The sequence below is a fragment of the Physeter macrocephalus genome, chromosome 1, assembly GCF_002837175.3.
Source record: "Physeter macrocephalus isolate SW-GA chromosome 1, ASM283717v5, whole genome shotgun sequence".
Taxonomy (NCBI): domain Eukaryota; kingdom Metazoa; phylum Chordata; class Mammalia; order Artiodactyla; family Physeteridae; genus Physeter; species Physeter macrocephalus.
The window spans coordinates 73,261,600-73,283,653 of NC_041214.2; positions in this window are offsets into that span (position 1 = coordinate 73,261,600).

Consider the following 22,054-nt stretch of genomic DNA (forward strand, 5'->3'; position numbering starts at 1 on the left):
TCAAATTCAACAATACATAAAAAGGATCATACACCATGATCAAGTGAGATTCACTCCAGGGATGTAAGGATGTCTCAGTATCTACAAATCAATCAAAGTGATACACCACATTAACAAAATGAACGATAAAAATCACATGATCATCTCAATAGATACAGAAAAAGCATTTGGGAAAATTCAACACCCATTCATGATAAAAACTCTCAACAAAGTTGGTCTTACAGGAACATATCGCAACATAATAAAGGCCATTTATGACAAATCCACAGCCAACATCATACTCAGTGATGGAAAAACTGAAAGCTTTTCCTCTAAAATTGGGAACAAAACAAGGATTCCCATTCTTGCCATTTCTATTTAACATAGTGTTGGAAATTCTAGCCACAGTAATCAGACAAGACTAAGAAATAAAAGGCATCCAGTTTGGAAGGGAAAAAGTGAAACTGTCAATATTTGCAGATGACATGACTCTATATGTACAAAACCCTAAAGTCTCCACCAAAAAACTTATAGAATAAATGAATTCAGTAAAGTTGCAGGATATAAGATTAGTATATAGAAATATGTTGCTTTTCTATACACTAATAATATTAGAAAGAGAAAGCAAGAAAACAACTCCATTTATAATCAGATAAAAAAAAATAGAACACCTGGGAATAAACTTAACCATGGAAGTAAAAGAGCTGTATTTTGAAAACTATAAGACATTGATGAAGGAAATTGAAAATGATACAAATAAATTGAAAGATAGTCTGTGTTCACACCTAGATATGAGCAGAGAAAGGAGGAGCACAGGCCAAATGACAGGAAATGATACATCATGTAAACAATGAGTGTCCTCATCGTTTACAAGAGGGTCTTTGGGCAAGGAAAAGTAGGAACCTCCAGACTGACAGGAAACTACACATTTTGGGGTGATAAGTGTCCTGCAGGCAGACAAAGAAAAGTGGGAAAAAGCCAGAATGTTTGGCATTTGAATGTAACCTTTTGCTTATTATGTCCTCATTACAATAAAATTAGCCTTGCAGACAAGAAGTTCCCATCATGCACAAATGCCATGACACTTCTGATCAAGACTAAATAAGGACAAAAATTCCTCCTTCCCTTGGGAAGGTGGAGCTAGGATGAAAATCAGGGAATACGACCCCCAAACCCCTCCTTCCCCAGTGAATATTCTGTCCCTTTATTTCTACACCACATATAACTGGCTTGCCAAAGAAACCCAGGGCAGCTACTCACCTGAGTCTGCCCGCTCTCCCCTTGAGAGTGTACTATTGCTTAATAAATCCTTGCTTTGCTTTCTTGACTTCCCTGTCTTATCTCTGAATTCTTTCTGCGATGAGACAAGAACCTATTCTCCAGGAACATCTTGAAGGAATGAAAAAGCTATAAATTATATACTTTTTATTTTAATGAAATGGTGCTCAACATCACTAATAAACAGGGAAATATAAATCATACAACAATGAGATATCACTTCATACCTTTTAGGATATTTACTATAAAAAAATCCAAATGATAACAAGTTAGTGAGAATGTAGAATAATTGTACATTTGTACACTGTTGGTGGGAATGTAAAATGGTGTAGCCAATATTGAAAACAGTACAAAGTCTTTAAAAAATTAAAAATAGAATTATCATATTATCAAGCAATTTCACTTGACTAAATATCCAAAAGAATTGAAATCAAGATTGTGAAGAGATATTTGCACTTCCATCTTCATTGTAGCATTATTCACAATTGCCAAGACACAGAAACAACTTAAATTTTCATTGACAGATAAGTGGATAAAGAAAATGCGGTATATACATTCAATCAGAAGAGAAGAGAACAAAATAGGAAAGGGGAAAAAATACCTGCAAAAACAAATCCAAAACAATTAACAAAATGGCAATAAGAACATACACATCAATAATTACCTTAAATGTAAACAGATTAAATGCATCAGACAAAAGACATATGCTGGCTGAATGGATACAAAAACAAGACCCATATGTATGCTTTCTACAAGAGACCCACCTCAGATCTAGAGACATGTACAGACTGAAAGTGAGGGGATGGAAAAAAGTATTCCATGCAAATGGAAATCGAAAGAAAGCTGGAGTAGCAATACTCATATCAGACCAAATGGACTTTCAAATGAAGACTGTTACAAGAGACAGAGAAGAACATTACATAATGATCAAGGAATCAATTCACCAAGAAGATATAAGTTATAAATAAATATATATATATACGCACCCAACATAGAAGCACCTCAATATATAAGGCAAATGCTAACAGCCATAAAAGGAGAAATTGACAGTAACACAATATTAATATTTAACACCCCACTTACATCAATGGACAGATCATCCAGACAGAAAATCAATACGGAAACACGGGCCTTAAATGGCACATTAGACCAGATGGATTTAATTGATATTTATAGAGCATTCCATTTGAAAGCAGCAGAATAAACATTCTTTTCAAGGGCACATGGAACATCCTCCAGGATAGATCATATGCTGGGCCACAAAGCAAGCCTCAGTAAATTTAAGAAAACTGAAATCATATCAAGCACCTTTTCCTACAACAACGCTATGAGATTAGAAATCAACTACAAGAAAAAAACTAAAAGAAAACCACAAACACGTGGAGCCTAAACAATATGCTACTAAACAACCAGTAGATCACTGAAGAAATAAAGTAATTTTAAAAATTACTTAGAGACAAATGAAAAAGAAAATACAACAATCCAAAACCTATGGGACACAGCAAAAGCAGTTCTAAGAGGGAAGTTTACAGTGATAAAAGCTTACCTCAGGAAACAAGAAAAATCTCAAATAAACGACCTAACTTTACACCTAAAGCAACTAGAGAATAAAGAACAAACAAAACCCAAAGTTAGTAGAATGAAAGAAATCATAAAGATCAGAGCAGAAATAAATGAAATAGAGACTAAAAAAAATACAAAACATCAATGAAACTAAAAGCTGTTTTTTAAAAGAGATAAACAAAATTCATAAACCTTTAGCCAGACTCACCAAGACAAATAGAGAGAGGGCCCAAATCAATCAAATAAGAAATGAAAAAGAAGTTACAACCAAGACCACAGAAATACAAAGGACCATAAGAGACTACTACAAGCAACTATATGCCAGTAAAATGGACAACCCAGAAGAAATGAACAAATTCTTAGAAAGCTATAACATTAATAGGAAAGAAAATTATTTCAACACAGAGGCAGGGAAGTAGTTCTTAAATAAAATTCAAAAGAACAAACCATTGTCTTCTTAAGCCATTAGTTAAAAGCAATTAACTGGTTATATCAAAATTAAGGATTTCTGTTTGTGGACACCATGCACAAAATTAGACAGAGGTGACTTACTGAGAAAAGAGAATAAGAAACAGATAATACTAGAATATATCTAAAAGTTGTGGTGGATAAGACTAAATGGTCTTATATATAACAATAAGAGTTGCAGAAGGAGAAAATGGGGGAGAGGTAATATTCACAGACATAATGGCAAAGATAGGTATGAGTCCTAATACTGGAAAGACAGTCAATACTGGGCAGGAATAATAAAAACATGAGTGAAAGTGGTCAAGGTACAAAATTCTAGTAATAAGATAAATAATTCCTGGGGTTATAATTTACAGCACAGCAACAATAGTTACCAATATTGCACTGTATATCTGGAAGATGCTAAGAGTAGATTTTAAAAGTTCTCATCATAAGAAAAAAATGGTAACTATGTGTTATGATGGATATTAACTAAATTTATTGTGATGATCATTTTGCCATATATACATATATTACATCATTAGGTTATACACCTAAAACTAATACAATGTTATATGTCAATTATATCTCAATTTAAAAAACCAGAAAAAAAAACCCCCCAAGCTCCAAATCTTTACCTAGGCTTATGGTGGGGAAATTGCAGAATATCAAAGATATAGAGAAAAATCTCAAAAGCCAGAGAAAAGACAAATTCTCTTCCAAAAAAGCAAGGAGTAGACCAAGAGCTAACCTCTCAAGAGCAACAGGAGATATCTAGACAATGGAATAACAGTTTCAAAGTTCAGAAAATACCTGTCAAATAAAGTATAAAGAATGAGAAAAGATGGATGGTTTTCAAAAACTTAGAAAGTTGGCTGCTCATAGACATTTACTGAAGAAATTATTTACAGATATAATTTTAAGTCAGCCAACTATTTGGGAATAAAAGGAATAATAAAATTTACAGTAAATATAGGAAAAAATGATAAGTTAAAAATCAAATAATGTGGTAGAAACAAGTACAAATGTATGTGTAATCAAAATACATGCAAGTGGAACACTTAAAAGATAAGTTAAGTTAAAAGATAAATCTTTATTGATTTATTGAGATAAATCAATAAAGACTCTTAGACTTGAGAAAAATAAAACAAAATCTAGGTATTTAATGTGGCACACAAATTATAATAACCTAAATCAATAATGAAATATACCAAGTTCTGGTGGGATTTTTAAATCTGGTGGGATTTTTAAATCCTGCAAGCATGTCACTTTTCTTCATATTTAGCTATAAATTTCATGAAATTCCAACAATAAAAATTTGTTTCAAAATTTACCTAGAAGTGGAGAGGCCCAAGAACTGGCAAGACAATTCTAGGAAAAACATTGAAAAGAGTTAAAATGTATGAAAGAATTAAGTCTCTAAAACATAGTGATGAATTTAAAAAATTGCGGAAAGAACCATAAATACAATTTAGATGGATTTAAAAATACAAATAAATATTTATATAATTTATCTGTGCATATTTGCATACTTTCTGTAGTAAATGAATAGATACATGGACTGAAGTGATACACGTCAAATTCATTCTTGTTGTCTTTGAGGAGAGAGAAGGGGGAATGGGCTTGGTTGAGGATCAAAAGGAATTCAACTTTATATATTTATTTTATTTTATTTAAATAGATTAAATAAAACATTGTTTTTATTTTTTTTAAACTGTAGCAAATATGACGAATATTATATGTTCAATCTCGGTGGTATGTATGAGGGTTTGAATAATAATCTTGATCCTTCATTAATATTTTACCAATCAAATGGAATATATGGATAATAAGCAAAAACATTATTAGCTCTATTGTAAAGGGAGAATAAGTAGAAATCTTTTAACCATTGACAGATCAAAGTGACAAAAACTAAATAAGATTTAAATATTTTGAATATATTATTATTAAAGCCAAATATATATATATGTGTATGTGTATAATATTCATGACATATTTATAAAAATTGATCACATAAACCACAAATTGCATCTTTATTTCTCTCCAAAAGCAAAATTGTACAGGTCACAGCCCCTGACATTAATGGAACCAATTAGTAATTTAATAAGAAGAATTTTGTTTAATCCAACAAAACAAAAGAACATTAACAGAAAGAACTCTTTCAATTAAAAACTATTCAAATAATTTTACATCAATGAGGAAATCCAAATTACATTAATAGATTATTAAATGTAAATGAAAAAACAAGAATTGCTAGACAGTTGAGGAATGCCTATAGCATGATAGAAAAACCAAGAGACCAAAATGGAAAAACTGTCTCTAGAGACAGCAGATATAAATTAGGAAAAAGAAGAGAACTTCCAAAAGAAAACTCCAATTATTAACTTCAGGGAAATTCAAGACCATATTGCATGCATATTACTAGTACTATCTTCTATGGGAAAGGCAAATTCAAACAAGATAAACCCTTGAAAATTAAATATAAGATTGCTACATTAAAAAAGTTTAAGATTTGTAAAATAAAGAACTTACATAGAATGTAGAATAAAAAGACAACCATAAAAATATGTGGAAAATGACAAGATACATACAGGGTCACTTCTAGGAATCTGATATCCAGTTAGGTGACCATCCAGATAGAGACTAGAGAAGAACTGGAAAGAGACAATGGAGCAAATGCCTTTACATACCTGAGGAAGAACAATTTTCAAAGTAAACGTCTCTTCCCAGTCATATTATTAACAAGTGTAAGGACAGGATAAAAATATTTTAAAATATGAAGGGACTCAGATACTGTCTTTCTTAGGATTTATTTTTTAAGAGGATGTACTCTGTTGAAATAAGGGAATGAATTAAAATTGGAGGTCAAGGAAAAATGAGGGAAAGTGAAGTTCTACCTCTGGCTTAGAGAACAGTCCAGATGGGACAGGTGGGAGAACAAAGGGTTCTGGGGAAAAACAAAACAACCTAAAGTGTGATAGAACATATACAATGATGGAAAGCTTGGGAATACATTATACTATAAAAGCACACCGAGAAATGCAGTCAGAGATTCCACGAAAGCAAAACAAACAAAAGAAAACTATACAAGAAAGTCATGATTCAAAGAGTCAGCCATCAAATATGTGGCATGTCGCGGGTTGCTTAGTAATGTGTAAACAAGAGGAATAAATTTAAACTTGGCCCAATCCTTTGACGGCACAGGCACCCATTAAAACTGTTTTAAACAACGACAACAACAACAGCTGAAAATTTTACCTAGTCATTAGAGTGTAATCACTATGTATTTGTTTTCAACTTTTAGGATTTACAGTTTATAAGAGAACTGTGGAGAAACTAAGATAATAGAAGAAAATTAAAATGACAATGAAAAAGCTAAGATAAAGTCCACTCCAGTTGGGATCTGAAGGGCAAGGGAAGCTGGATAATGATAATATTCCTATGCAAAGACAGTAGTTAAAAGCTGTGTATATTGTTATTGGGAAAAGAAGTGATGGTTTAAGAATGTTGCTGTAAATGGAAATTGAAAATAGTGGTATATAGTTCTGGTGAGAAAAGAGGGAGGGGGAAGGGTGTGTGATAAAATCATGTTAAATCCTTACCTATCAAAACAAGAAGTCAACAGATGATATCTAAATTATGTGCATCTTGAAATAGAAGTTTAGTGATCAGTGATCTTAGTTAGAGATAAGTAGATTATCACTAGAGGTTTTAAGACAAAATTGGTTTAAATGGCTATCACCAGTTAGAGGCACTTCAGTGGAAAGGGATAGGGTATAAGTTGGTTAATTTTCTCTATGGTTCTTCAGAATTCTAATATTTAACCTTGTGCATACATTTACTCTGAAAAAAAATCTGCGACTCAAAGGCTATGTAAAATAAAATGACAGTGAGAAAACTACATAAGGAATATATAGAATATGGTAAAAAAATGAATTCAGAGATAAATCAATAAAGACTATATTAAATAAGAAAGAATTAAAATAAATGAAAAAATAATTAAATGCAAGTTAGAAAAACACGAGTAAGGAGACTAGAAAGAAGGGGACAATAATGATACAACTAAAAATTAAAAATTAGAAAAAAGAAAATTATAAATGGTTCTTAATATATCTGACACTATTTTAAATGTCTTACTTGTTTTAACTCCTTTAATCCTCATAAAAAACTACAAGGGAATCACTATTATTATGCTCATTTTCAGATGAGGATGTTGAGGTACAGATAGATAACTTGCCCAGAGTTATCTAGTAAACAACAGAGGAAGAATTCAATCTAGTGGTGTGCTGGTAAATGCTTGGCAATGATTGACAAATAGCTCTCCTCTCACACTCCCTGCCCCCTTCAAAAAGCCTTGATTTGTAGTGTTTGCAAGAACTTCCACCATGATCAGTTTCAAGCTACCAAAAAGTAGACACCGAGTAGAGTTGGAAGGAGATGCACATAATTTGCCCCTACGAGCGTGTTTGAGCAGGCTCTAGCACACCACTGATTCTAATTCAGGCAATCTGGTCCCAGAGGATTAAAGCAGAAACCAGCATTGATGGCGTTCTAAGGACATTTCCATTAATTTTATTTCTAAGAAACAGATATTCTGTCATTGTTAGATTGCCATTATTACCATAATAACACACTATTAATTAATGCAATGAAACAAGTTAAGTGACAACATAGTTACCAAAGTGATAAAAGTGACATTCAATTTCAGCCAAGTAAAGGAGGGATTTAGTCAATAAATGACATTGGACCACTGACATATGTAGTCAGGTTAGAGCCCTATCTTACACTATATCAAAATAAATTCCAGAGGAATTAAATACCTAAATTAAAAAAAATCTTAAAGCATTAGAACAAAATTTGAAGATAATATTTTTGTCATTTGATATAGGGGACTTTTCGTAGCAAGTTACAAAATGAAAGATGGTTAACATGTGTTTGAATGAGTAGATAAGAAAGTGTATATAATCAATAATAAATTCGCAAAAAATGTGATTATTTGGGGGCTGGGGTTGGATGTACATTACATATCTATATCTGTATCTATATCAATATCTTTATGGATTCTTGGTGATTTCCACTTTGTTGTGTTTTTAGTATTTTTCAAGTAAAGTATAGTTTATGATAGAGGAATACAACCTACAAATTTGGACTAAATGGATCTTCTGGTTAGTAAACATATACAAATTAAATAAGAGGAACTAGAAAATATGAATGGACAAAAAGCAGAGAAAAGAGAACTCATCAAATTCCCTCTCTCATTCCTTCCTGCTCAATGAAAAGCTTCAAGTTTAGTGTGTGTTGGATATAGGTCATTTTAACTTTCAAGGAACAACTAATTCTCAAGTTATATATTCAGTTTTAAATCCAGAAAAAAATTAAGAAATTTTCCAATTCAATTTATGTATTCATTTAACAAATATTTATTGGGTACCTATTCCATTAGATTCTGGGGCTACAGTATTGAATGAGCGTTCTCATGGAGTTTAACTACAGAAAAATAATAATAAAATCAAGTTATCATATATAATTATAATATAAAAATCTGGTAAAGATAGCAACAAACAAACAACAACAAAAATACCCCAGAATAATCTGAAGGATAGATAGATGCTAAGTAACCTATTAAATATTAAGTAATTGAATTAGCAGTATATTAGGAGACAATTATACCAAAGTCAATTAGGTTCTATTTCAGACATACAAAGATGATGCATCATTAAAAAAATAAATCACTAATAGCATCAGTGGGTGGTTCAAAGAAAAAATATACACGATCTACCCAATACCTGTTTCTTCACTTAACATTAGTTTATTTAACAAATATTTATGAATACTTAATTCCAAGTGCTCTCCTAGGCACTGGGCATAAAATAGTGAAAAAGATGGGTACTGTCCCTGGTTTCAGATAGTTTACATAATAGTGGGCAAGACAGAGTGGTAACCAAGTAATCGTACTGCAGAGTGAAAACGGCTTTGTAAACCAAATACAGGTGCTAAGGGGGCCATATATCAAAGGTATCTCTCCCAGCCTGTGTTTCAGGGAAGGCTTGCTGATGCAAGGAGTTAGCTAGCAAAGAAGGAAAAAAAAGTGTTTTGGGCAGAATAATATGGACAAAGACTGCAAATTGAGAGAAAATAGAATATGGCTGGAATGTAGAGTAGATTGCTGGTGGTGAGAGATGAAGCTGGAGAGCTAAGCAGGGCCAATGACTAAGTTCCCTGTAAGCCATATTAAGGAGTTTGAATTTTCTTCTAAGAGCCATTGAAAGGTTTTCACTAGGAGAGTGACATAATCAGTTTTGTATTTCAGAAAAGTTCATTTGAGCAGAAGTATGGGAACGAATTGGGGAGGCTATGCACAAGCAGATAGTTTAAAGTTCATATGGTAATAGAAAGGATAACAGTATAAACTAAGGCAGTAGAAGAGGAAAGCCAGGGCAGTTTTAAGAGATATTTAGGAGGTAGCATTGTGAAGTCTTAGTGATCACTGAATATGGAATATGGGAGAGGGGAAGGTAGAGGGTAGGGTCAAGAGCAGGCTGGGTGGTGGTAGGAGTTTTGCTAAAAGCTCTCATTAATTGTGTTATCATTTTCTCAAAGTCATAAGAGTTATTTGTTTGAACCTGACAAATTTATTCTTAAAAATAAAATACCAGAGACATTCCTATGAAAATCTGTAACAAGATAATAATACCCACTATTACTACCAAAATTTAATGTTATATTTCAAATGGTAGCTAGTGTAATGATGCAGGGAAATGAATAAAAATAATTCTTGGAAGCCAAACAACTATTATCATTATATGCAGATGACATGTCTATGTAGGTAGAAAACCTAGGTGACTCAAGAAGAAACCTATTACAAAAAATTAGCAACCTGTAAAATTTCAAATTATAAATTGAATTTTTAAAAAAATCAGTATTTTCTCACTGTATCAGCCAAAACACACTAGAAAATATATAAAACACTTTTTTTTCAAAATAAAATTCAAACATGAAATACCTAAAAACAGGTTTAAGAATTAATCAGCATTGAGATGAAAGAAAATACAAAACTTTACTGAATAAATGGGGACTCATGAAGTTCTTGAATATGGAGACACTAACAGAAAAAGTCAAGTTTCTCAAATTGATTTATAAATCTTATATAACTTGATTTTAGAGTTAATCTAGAAAGTGTGAGAATAGCCAAGAAAATTTTTGAAATTTTAAAAAAGAATTCTGATTAGGAATTATACTGCCAGATATGAAAATATATTTTAAAGTCATGATAATTAGAAGTCTGGTACTGTTACATAATTAGAGAGCACAGTAGCATAGATTAGAATGCCTCAAAATATTGCCAATTATATGCCAATTTTAGTGTATGATGAAAGTAGCATTTAAACTAGGGAGAAAAAAAGGGAGTGTGATTGAATAGATGCATTTATCTCTTCTCCCTATGGAAACCTTTCTAAAATATCAGTAAAAGGATTTTTAAACAGCGTAGAACTACAAGTATAAATGGATCAGGAGAGAAAACAGAAGCAGATGAGAGATATATAAGTTTTGGAAAACAGAGAGCAAATGGAGGAATAGTAACTAACTCAGTGAGGGAAGGAAGCTATAACCTATGTGCCTGCAGAGAGTGACCCTGAAGTGAAGTCCAGACACAGTGGATGGTGATAAAGTTGAAAACAGGAGGATTGGGGGATGCCTATGTCCTGAATCATGGGTCTCCTCCAACATCATTCCTATAACAACAGCCAGTTATTTATCTACCCCAGGCTGAATAAAAGAGGATTACTTTCTTGGGAAATTGAGAAGGGGCCCCAATGTCAGTTATTTAGGCTCCATTATCTAAAAAGTTATCTTCCGACCTGATTGCTGTAAAATGAAGCCTACTATTTAAAAGCCCATCTTTTCTTCTCCTTCCCCTAGAAAAACTCCAGTCATATTTTTGGAAACTGTCTCTTAAATGTGCATGGTATACTAGAAAATTAAGCAAAACCTCCAACTTGAAATAAAGAGAACAAACAAATAAAATCCTCAGAGGGAACAAAGACAAAAAAAAAAACCTACCAAAAAAAAAACCCACCCTATAATTTGTATCCTCAGAAAGATAAGAGAAGGTATTGCATCCGTGAAATAATAACAGGATAATATATAAAAGGAAGAAGCAAACCAGGAAAGAACTCTTAGAAATTAAAAAATGAGAACCAGAACAACAACAACATATCAATAAAAGGGTTGAAAATAAAGTTAAGAAAGTGTTACAAAAAGTAGAATGCAAAGAAACAGAAATAGGATGTACTACAGATCTAGTCTTGAGAAACAGGATCGATCATCATAGGCATGGAAGTAGGTCAATTGTGTAAGGAAGGTATACCAAGTAAGATTAGAAGCAGGACACAGAATAGAGCAGTTCATTTATGGTCTCATGATAGTCTTCTGTAGATTCATACTATAAATTTATGTTACTAAATTACGTTACTGTTGTCAGACCTTAAGGTTTTTTCTCCAGTTTTAAACTCTTACAATCTTGCAGTAAACAGTTTTGTCCACAACTCATTGCATAAATTTCAGTTTATTTTTTAGGACAGATACCAGAAATGCAAATACTGGATGCTGTCCCACTTTGAAGTGGTAAGGTACTTAGGAAACCAGTTGAATGTTTAAGGAATTTTTACGAGCTAAGTGGGGTATGATATTCTTGAGAAACTATCCTGAATGATCAGTACTTTCTAGGGATAATGTAGTTGTGAAAACAATATTTTCTCCACTTAGTAGGGGAAGGTTGGGCCTCTTTCAGGTCTCTCAGATGTTAAAAGTTATTGGAGGAGTATTTGGGGTCATCAGACAGAAACAAACCCTCAAAAGCATATTTACAAGGAACTTGTGATGAAGAAACCAAGGGTTCTCTTCCCAGCTTTTCCAGGGAAGAGAGGAGTGGAGTTGAGTTTGAGTTTAGGAATATGGAGGACAAATACCCAGTGAGAAATACTCTATTGCTCTCTTCCTGGTAATAGTCATCATTACTTTATTCACCTGTGTCCAGGTCTCATCACACTTTGGCTAAAGCTGCTTTGTTACTCTTTCTTTGTTATTCTTTCTTCGAGGCAGCATGGGAAGATGCATGAGCTTCAGAATTACAAAGGCCTGAAGATATTATTTAGTTCTTCCATTTATTTGACAGTGTTCCAATTATTTATTGCTGAAAAACAAACCACCTCATGAAAGTGCAATTTGGGCAGGGTTTGGCAGGGACAGTTTGTCTCTGTTCCACTTAGAACCAGCTGGCGTGGCTAAAAGACTGGAGGCTGGAGTCATCTGAAGCAGGGTTTCTCAAGCTCTGTACTGTTGTCATTTGGACTGAACATTCTTTGTCGTGGGGGACTGTGAATTGTAGAATATCTAGAAGTATTCTGGTCCTCTACCTACTAGCTGCTAGTAGCACTCCCTTTCAAGTTGTAACAACCAAAAATATCTCCAAAAATTGTCAAATGTTCCCTCCCAGGGGAGTAGGGAGGTAACACCGTCCATGTGAAAACCAATGTGAAGGCTTGCTTGCTATCACATATGTGATAGTTGATGCTGGCTGATACCTTAGGGGAGACTAATGTGTAGGCTGGAACATCTACACATGATCTCTTCAAAAGAATGTGCTTCCTAACTATGTGGTGGCTGACTTCCAAGGGCAAGTATTAAGGTGGGGCAGGGAAAGCCATATTGCTTTTTATGACATAGCTCTGGATGTCATGCAGCTTCACTTTCTGGGAAAAGATGTTCTGTAGCATAGTCCTCACCAACCAGAGAATGCTCTCTGGAACAGCAAGTAGTAGCTGATGTCTGAGTCTTTGTGCTGGCACATTATGATAAAAAGAAGCTACCTTCCTGCCTCCTTGCTTTACCTTACTGTTTTGAAATTGGGCCTGGCCACAAAATTTGAGATAGCAGAAATATTAATTGCTTATAATTTAAGATCAATGTCACTTAATGGTACAAAGGGAAGAACTGACCAAATAAAACAGAGCCTTTGCTATTTGTAGAGGAGACTCCTTGGCAGCAGGGGTTGAGAGCAATAAGTTGCTCTTGGCTTCAATAAGATTGTTCACCTCAATAGGATTCTTAACCTTCCACAAAATAGTTCTATCCTGGTGTTCTAACCCATAGAAATTCAGTTCAAAATAAAATAAAAAATCCTATCTCTAAAAGAGGTGTATATTGCAACATTATGTATAGTTGATAACAATGTAAAAGTCCAGCAAGAGAGGAATTACTATGGAAAGTGGTACATTCACTGGATGAAATATTGCATATTATTAAAATATTGGTTATTAAAAGCAGGAAAAATGCTTGTGTATAATGCTAATGAACCTGATGAAATTTAAAATTATATGAATATTATAATTTCTTTGTTCCAACATTTTAAAAATTCCACAACAAAGACAATAATTACATAAAAATTCAAATACATGCATATAATCTCATTATTAAAATTAAAAAAAAACTCTAAGAAGTAATAATAACTCTTTATGACTCTCTCTAATTTTACTCTTGTTTCCAGATGTAATCATTATTAATACCATGGTGCATTTCCCTTCTTACCTTCTATACATTTCCATGTTTCATTTTTTAAGTAATGAGATTCTATTAAATCTATTGTTCTACAACATGATTTTATCACTTAATGATATGTGTTGGAAATCTTTTCCATAATTGACATTGCTATTATTATCATTGCATCACATTTTTAAACATCTATGGAATTCCCTGGGATGAACATGTTGTAACCATTCTTACTGATGCAAATTTAGATGATATCTGTTTTTTCTTTAACTCTACAAACAATGATTCAATAAGCATTATTGCATATATATCTTTTTGCACTTGTATGAATATTTCTGAAGGATGATACCTCAAAATAGAATTTTAATAGATACTGCAAATTGCCCCCCATACCCTTTTTCCATTATATATTCCAACAAATGGAATATAGCAGTGCCTGTCCAAAAGTGAATATTTTCAGTCTCTTGAATTTTTGCCAATAAATGATGCCTTATATTTCAATTTTCCTGATTACCAGTAAAGCATGCTTATTGCCCATTTATATTTTTTTCTTCTATGAATTGTCTGTTTGCATCCTTTATGAGCATTATTATTTCAAAAAGGAAAAAACAATGAAATGACAAAAGGAAATGCATAAAGATATTCATAGTCATTGTATTAGGGAGTAGAATTGTAAGCGATTTTTTTCTCTCCTGTAATTTAAAAAATTTTAATGTGGTTAAGAGTAAAAGGTTTTTGTTTGTTTTGAGTGAAAGGAAAAGTCATAAGTACTCTGTGCCTATTCCTTCAAAAGTCCCTTTGGGACTGTTTACTAAAAATAAACCTACACCCTAATTGTCCACGGAAAAAAAGCCAGTGCAGTTTGTTCACTGTTTGAGGCTTCATGCTTTTTATAAGCTTAAAAAGCAATACTGATTGTTGGTTCTGAACCTTCTGCTATGGTGGATCCCAGATTCTGTTGTGTCATTTCCACTGAAAATTTGGCATCAGCATGCTTTTAGCTGGTAAAATTGCATAAATTAATCTTACAAGAAATTGTTGAAAGAATCAAAGTGATAACAATGAATGATCTCATAAAGAACATATTTTATAGGGAGAAATTATTTATTATTTCATAAAATTGTCATTTGTCACTTGTCCATTCTAGATAAAACATATCTGAGAACTACAGCAACTCTGTTTGGTGATCCTGAACAAAGTCTGATATTGAAGAATGTAAGCACACGCTAACCTCCGGTCCGCATATTGATTTTAATTCTTTCCATATTGATCTTTGCTCAGAAAGGAGGCCAGGAGGAAGCTACAGTATTTCTGGGGACAGATGACACAGCTTGGAGTAGGGGAGAGGACTGAAGCAAGGACCTTAGTTACCAGGCTGTTTGCAGTGATCTGGACATGAGGTGATAACAAACTCAAAGTGGATTTAAGTGAGGAAGATTGAACACGTGGAGTTGGGCTTTGGAGTTGGAAAAGCTTGGGCTCAAATCCTGACTTGGTTTCTTTCTAGTTGTGAGACTTTGGGCAAGTAATATCTTATGAGAATTAAATGAGATAAATGTATGTAAAGTGCTTTACACAAAGCATGAGGTATAAAGATACTGCTCAAGAAATAGTGGTACGACATTGATTTTTTTTTTTTTTCAGTTTAATAAAGCCAAAATCATGGTAGGGATCCAATCATGGAGACTGGTGTTGGAGTTCAGAATTCATTCCCTGGAAGGCTTGTGGGAAGTCCTGGCCTATACTATTCCCTTTGTTCCATGCTTGTTCCTTGATTCCTGCTTGGTCCTCTAGTTCCTCATGGATTTAGAATCTGTACAGGTTCACCTGAGGATGAAACATTAAACTATTTCGCTATGCCTGTTTAAATTCCCCTAGTCTAATGGCAGGATTGGCTTCATATCTTACAGTGAGGATAAAGTGGACCCCTAGGGGATCTCCAGAGCAGGGACAGGGAGCCAGGCTGGAAAGTACTGACAAGAGATGGTCTGAGAGGCATTTAGAAGGAGGGAAAAAAAAGCCTTACTAACAGCTCTGAGGTATCAGTGAAGGAGGGAAGAGAGTTGAAAATGTTCTGGCCTGAAAGAGATGGAGTACTAGAGACTAGGATTCTCACCATATCATTCTTCCTACATTCTGTAGCTCATAGAATTGGACTTGCAGTCAAAGCAAGTCTTCATCTAGTGCATCTAGTTTACCATACTATAATTCTTAATACTTCTGTATTCTATTTGATCACTTCTATTTTTTTTCTTTTGGAAAGACCTCTCTCTGTTCCTTCTCATCACTTTACTTATAATGCATTTGCATAAATGACGTCCACAGCATCCAAGATTGCTATTAGCAGTAGCCAATGATTTTTACAAATTTTCTCTGACACAAACTGATTTCAGAAAGCGGTTAAATTTCTTTTTATTAAACACAAACTGATTTTGCAGAAAGTTTCCCTGGAAATAACTTTTTGATTGTACCAGATATCTCCAAATAATTCGAATTTATGATACAGATGAGTAATAAGGGGTTAATATCCAAAATATATAAACAGCTCATACAACTCAATATCAAAAAAAACAAACAAGCCAATTAAAAAATGGGCAGAAGACCTAAACAGACACTTTTCCAAAGAAGACATACGGATGGCCAACAGGCATATGAAAAGATTCTCAACATTGTTAATCATCAGAGAAATGCAATTCAAAACCACAATGAGATATCATCTTACACCTGTCAGAATGGCTATCATCAAAAAGACCACAAATAACAAACGGCGAGAACGTGGAGAAAAGGGAACCCTCGTACACTGTTGGTGGGAATGTAAATCGGTGCAGCCACCATGGAAAACAGTACAGAAGTTTCTCAAAAAACTAAAAATGGAACTGCCATATGATCCGGGAATTCCACTTCTGGGTATATATCTGAAGAAACAAAAACATTAATTTGAAAAGATACATACACCCCAATGTTCATAACAGCATTATTTATAACAGCCAAGATATGGAAGCAACCTAAGTGCCCATAAACAGATGAATGGATAAAAAAGATTATATATATGCACATGCATACAATGGAATACTACTTAGCCATAAAAAAGAATGAAATTTTGCTGTTTACAAAAACTTGGATGGACCTGGAAGGTATTATGCTAAATGAAATAAGTCAGACAGAGAAAGACAAATACTGTATGCTTTCACTTATATGTGAAATCTAAAAAATACAACAAACTAGTCAATATAACAAAATGGAAAAGACTCACAGATGTAGAGAGCAAACTAGTGGTTATCAGTAGGGAAAGGGAAGGGGGAGGGGCAAGATAGGGGTAGGGGATTAAGAGGAAAGTAGAGTGACAGTGGTTCCTTGAAGTATCTTCCTGGAATGTCAATTTTACTAAACCCTTTAGATGAAGACATTTTACACTAAATAAGCATTTATGCAGAAGTGTCTAGATGCATCACCATGGAGTAGAAACAATGTCATCCTACACCAGAACTCCAGAGTATGACAACTCTGAGATCACCACCTGCCAACTCTATCAGGATGTCCAGGCTTTTCTAGTGGCTCCTGATATGTTCAAGTGTCCCAAGGGGGCTCACTCAAGTTCAGAGGGTGAGTTCTGTCTGCTCTAATGTTTCACTAGCTGATGTGGATCTCAGATGTTCTTTCTTGAGGATGGAGATCAACACAAACATGGCTCTGGAAGCTGAATATGTAAGAACCTGGTCACCTATGTGTGACTACTGCTGCCCAGCCTTAGCATGGATGCTTAGTTCAGCTGCTTTCTGTCTGTCTGAGCCAACTTCTTCTGCAGCCGAGCACTCTATGGATGTCCTGTCTGCTGGATGCCCTCCCTTGCTCTGGATTCAGGAGAGGGGTGCTACTCTCTTCTTCTGTACTGATTCTTCCAAGCATCCCCAGGTTCTTCTCAGAGTCTAGGGCCTTTCACCTTGTGTAAAAGGAATCCTTGATCTCTCCCCAGGCATGTCCCATATCACTTCCAGACAGGCATATGGCCATGGGCAGCTTACGTCCCATGACTGGAATTTATTCCAGTCCTCTACAAGTAACTGGCATGATCTCCTTTACCAACTTACAGTACAAATACAGATATGCTTTACAAATAGGTATACTTTTTGTTTTTCAAATCAGTTGTTCATGTTATGCATCCCTCCTCTAATTCATTCAACCACTCTAGGGCCTACTCTGTCCATAGGGATTAGTCCCTTCTCCAAATGCCAAGCAAAGAAATGTAAAAACCCAATTAATCTATTAGCACCATTGGTTGGATGGCCACATGTTGCTGTGGGATTCTAATCTCAAAGGTACTTGTCCAGGCACAGTGACACCCTTGCTGGCACAGGGTGCAATGGTATCTCATGCTTGCCTCCAAGGTTATTGCTGTCTTAGTTTGTGCTTCTAAGATCAGCCACTGCTCCCCTAGTTATGACTGCATGCCTGGTAGATGACTCTGGACAAGCTTTCAAGTTTCAGCCCAATGTAGTGCTAAAGCCACAAATGTCTGGCCCCAATCCACCTTCCTTTTTCCTCATGGTAAGTTACTTTTGGATAACACGGCAATTGGTAGGTTTCCCAACCAGCAGACCTTTGTTGGGGCTATGCTAACCCAACAAAAAATTTTTCGTTTATTTTTAAAAATAATTTTGAATGTCAAAACCAGAAAGGGCTCATTAGTTTTTCAGGAAATCTTTTAACTCCTTATTCACGTTGGCTCCCCTCAAAAAGTTTTGCATATTGAAGGATATTATGACAAGGAAACTATATTGAGCATCTGTCATCTCTGATTCTCAGGAGAAATGTGCTAAGTCACATTAGGTGTCCCAGTCTCCCAATCTAAGAATAGCTTTAAGTTCTGAGTACAACTGATCCCTGCCTCAGAAAGGGAACAAAGTTTCACTTTATTTAATATCTGGCTCCCCACTTCACACTCTAGTAACTTTTCAGTATGACAGATAGTGAGAACACAGCTTTTTTTTTTTTTTTTTCAGAAAAAACAACCCACACCTAAACACTGTTATTCCTAAATTCTGAGTTAATCTATTTTATCCATGGTTACCTGATTATACATAGGTGTCTTATGGATTGTAAAGCAAAACCCATATTATTTTTTATAGATAAAACATGAAATGGCAAAGGTATTTTAAGCTTAAGGTGAGTAGTTATGGGCCGAACCCCCAGATTCATGACATTTAGGGGTACTTTGTAGGGAAAATTGAGAACTACCCTAGGGCTCCAAGTGTAAAGACATTGTTAAACTACAGGTCTTCTAATAGACCTTAAGAAACACGATTAGGTCCAAAGTTTTGAATTTCCATGTTATGTAATATACATTAATAAAAGTATACATTATTACTTCTCTGCAAGAGTGGTTAGTGTAACTTGTACTCTTATAAATGTACAAGACATTCAGACTTTGCAAAGAAGTAGAAACAAATTCAGCCAGTCAGAATTCAGTGATGGTCCTGCTACATACAATACACCCATATATGATGAGTTTTTGTCAAAGTACAGTAGCTAACCTATAGTGATGGTTGATAAGATACTGCATAAACTGCTAATAGAGCAATTTTAAAAGGTTAAAATGTTGAATAATTAAAAACTAAGAAGATTTTACTCTGAAAAAACTGTCAATGACTATGAGAATGCAATAAGATAGAAAAATCTTAGGTGAGAATATCAGACAATATTAGAATATGTTTCCAATTTTTCGACATGACAAAGGGGACAGTTTGAAGAACACAACTTGCCTCCCCTCCCACAGTCTTCAGCTTTAGAGACCATTCAGTGTCTGACTCATACTGGTGGCCTATGGGCCAAATCCTGCTGACTGACATATTTACTTTAGCCAGCATAGTATTGTAAACATTTTGAATAAATTGCCAACATTAAAAAAAATTGTACAATTAAAAGAAAGGAATTCCTAAGTTTCTTTAAAAAGAAAAAAGAATTGGTAACAGTTGTGTGTGGCATATGACCCCATCAGGACCACCACTCTGCATGATTCAAGGAGATGCCATCCACATGGATTCCAAGTTAATGATAGTCCCTAGAACTGCACAGTATTTTGATCCTCAACTCCTTATCCAGATTGAATCATTCATTTATGTTACTTAGGCAACCCATGTTTAAGGATTCTATGCACCATAAACCGTGTACAAATATTCAGTATTACTCTTCTTTTCCCTATGGAAATCATCAGTGTCTAAATGGAGCTCATGTAAGAGGACAAAAAAGGGGTCAGAACCAGGGACTTACTACAAAGATTCTTCAGAGTTGGTCAAAATAACAAGCATGGAGGAATAGGCAGGTGAGGAATGATCACAGTTGTCTAGCAGCTGACATTTTTCCAAATCTAGGAAAATAGTTGACTTATAGGAAGTCTGTCTGTACAGAAAAGGAACTAGCAACAAGACTGGGTGCGGGGAGAAATCTCTAATTCTAAGAAACAAGGCAGGATTCTCTCATCCTTATTGAAGTCGAGAATTGAGCAGGCAATCAAAGTTTAGTTTTAGTTGCTGGTATTGCTTTGTATGCTGGAAACCACATCATGCATCAGTGTAAAACCAACATCAAGGCAAATCTGGTAATGAGCTCTCCAACTGGAAATCTTGGGTTTGCTGAATTATATGCCTGATTAGGAATGAGGCTGGTCAAATTCAGGAGAGAAGGTTATACACACAAATACATTGAGCCCTACGTGGTGATTAAGTTTACTCAGCTATGGGGGTTGGACTGATAAGAGACAAAGGGTCTAAAAATCTTTTAGAGTCAGACTAAAAGAAAGTACTGATGACTTTAATGACCTGAAATAAATTGTTATAGAAGAATGGCCAACATTCTGTAATTCAGTGCAGACAGTTGAGTGGTTTCTTACCATTTAATACATTTCTTCATGTCCACATTGAGTCAGTCCTCCTGAATTAAATATAGAGCCATGGGTCAAGAATTTTCAAACTTTTTTTTAATCTTTCCAATCCAGGGTTAATCATCCTTCCTTATTAGGCAAACAAGAATGTGTTCCAGATGCTATCCTGTCTGTATCCACCCTTTGCTAGAAATTATGGAACTAGATTCAGTGCCACACAAATGTGGTCAGAAGCTGGAGCAGCATGGCAGCATCTTGCTGGCCAACTGAGAAGACAACTGTCTCTGGGCAAATGCACAGTACAATCTTAGCCATAGCTCTACCATCTGGTACTGATTTTACAGTTGCATTTCCTAAAGACTCAGCAAAATGACAAATGAATGAGAAAGTGATTCTTTCCTTGTCAATCTAATTATTTATGAAAAGTCACCAGTTACTTCTGTACTCATCCATGTGATGTTCCAGGACATGGCATGACTAATTAGAATGAACTGGACAGTGTAAGTGGAACCAGTCCTAAAACTGGGGCAGAGATGAAAGAAATAGCTCTAAATTACATCTATTTAATTGATTATTCATGTATAAATTTAAAAAATAGTGGCAACTATTATTACTCTCACCTATTATTGACCACATACTAAATATGCACTAACATTCCACATCTAATTTAAACAGTAATGGAGCCAGAATACCTATTTGAAGAATTTCCTGGGTTTAACATCTGGTTATAGATGGATTGGTGGTGGGGGTGGAATGTGTCCTTTTGTCACTTGCAAAAGCTTTATCCAAAAATTAGAAATGAGGCAAAAAATTGGGCAGCGTATATTTTTTCCACTATCTTATGAGGACACTGTTTAACAGATTCACCCTAGGATATTTAGGAGAATGTCCTTTGTCCAGACTTAGTGAAGATACATGTTACATGTTAATTTATAGATGTGTGTCTGGTAGGAATGCAAATAATTTCTGTTCAGTTGCAAAGATAACACTAAGGGTTATAGTTTATTGCCTTGTAGGTGTTTTGCATCTATTAGCAAATTCATTTTAATCATTCTTTTGTGTGATTGACTGTATAACTCTCCATTTTCAAATTATCTTCTTTGTACCCGCCTTTCCATCTCGCTGGTTTGCTTATTAGTTACTAAATTGAATAAAATATTAGACAATGTTCAGTCTATATTTGTATCAAAGTCATGTTCTTAACTTTTGGTAAATGAAAACAGATATTCTGGAGGCATGGCCTTTGCTGCTGATTGTTGGACCAAGCAACATCTGCAGTCCTGCTGAATATTACTAAAACTGCCATAGATTCTCTTGCATCCCAGAGTTGACAGCTACTGCAGCTGGATGTACCACCAGAAG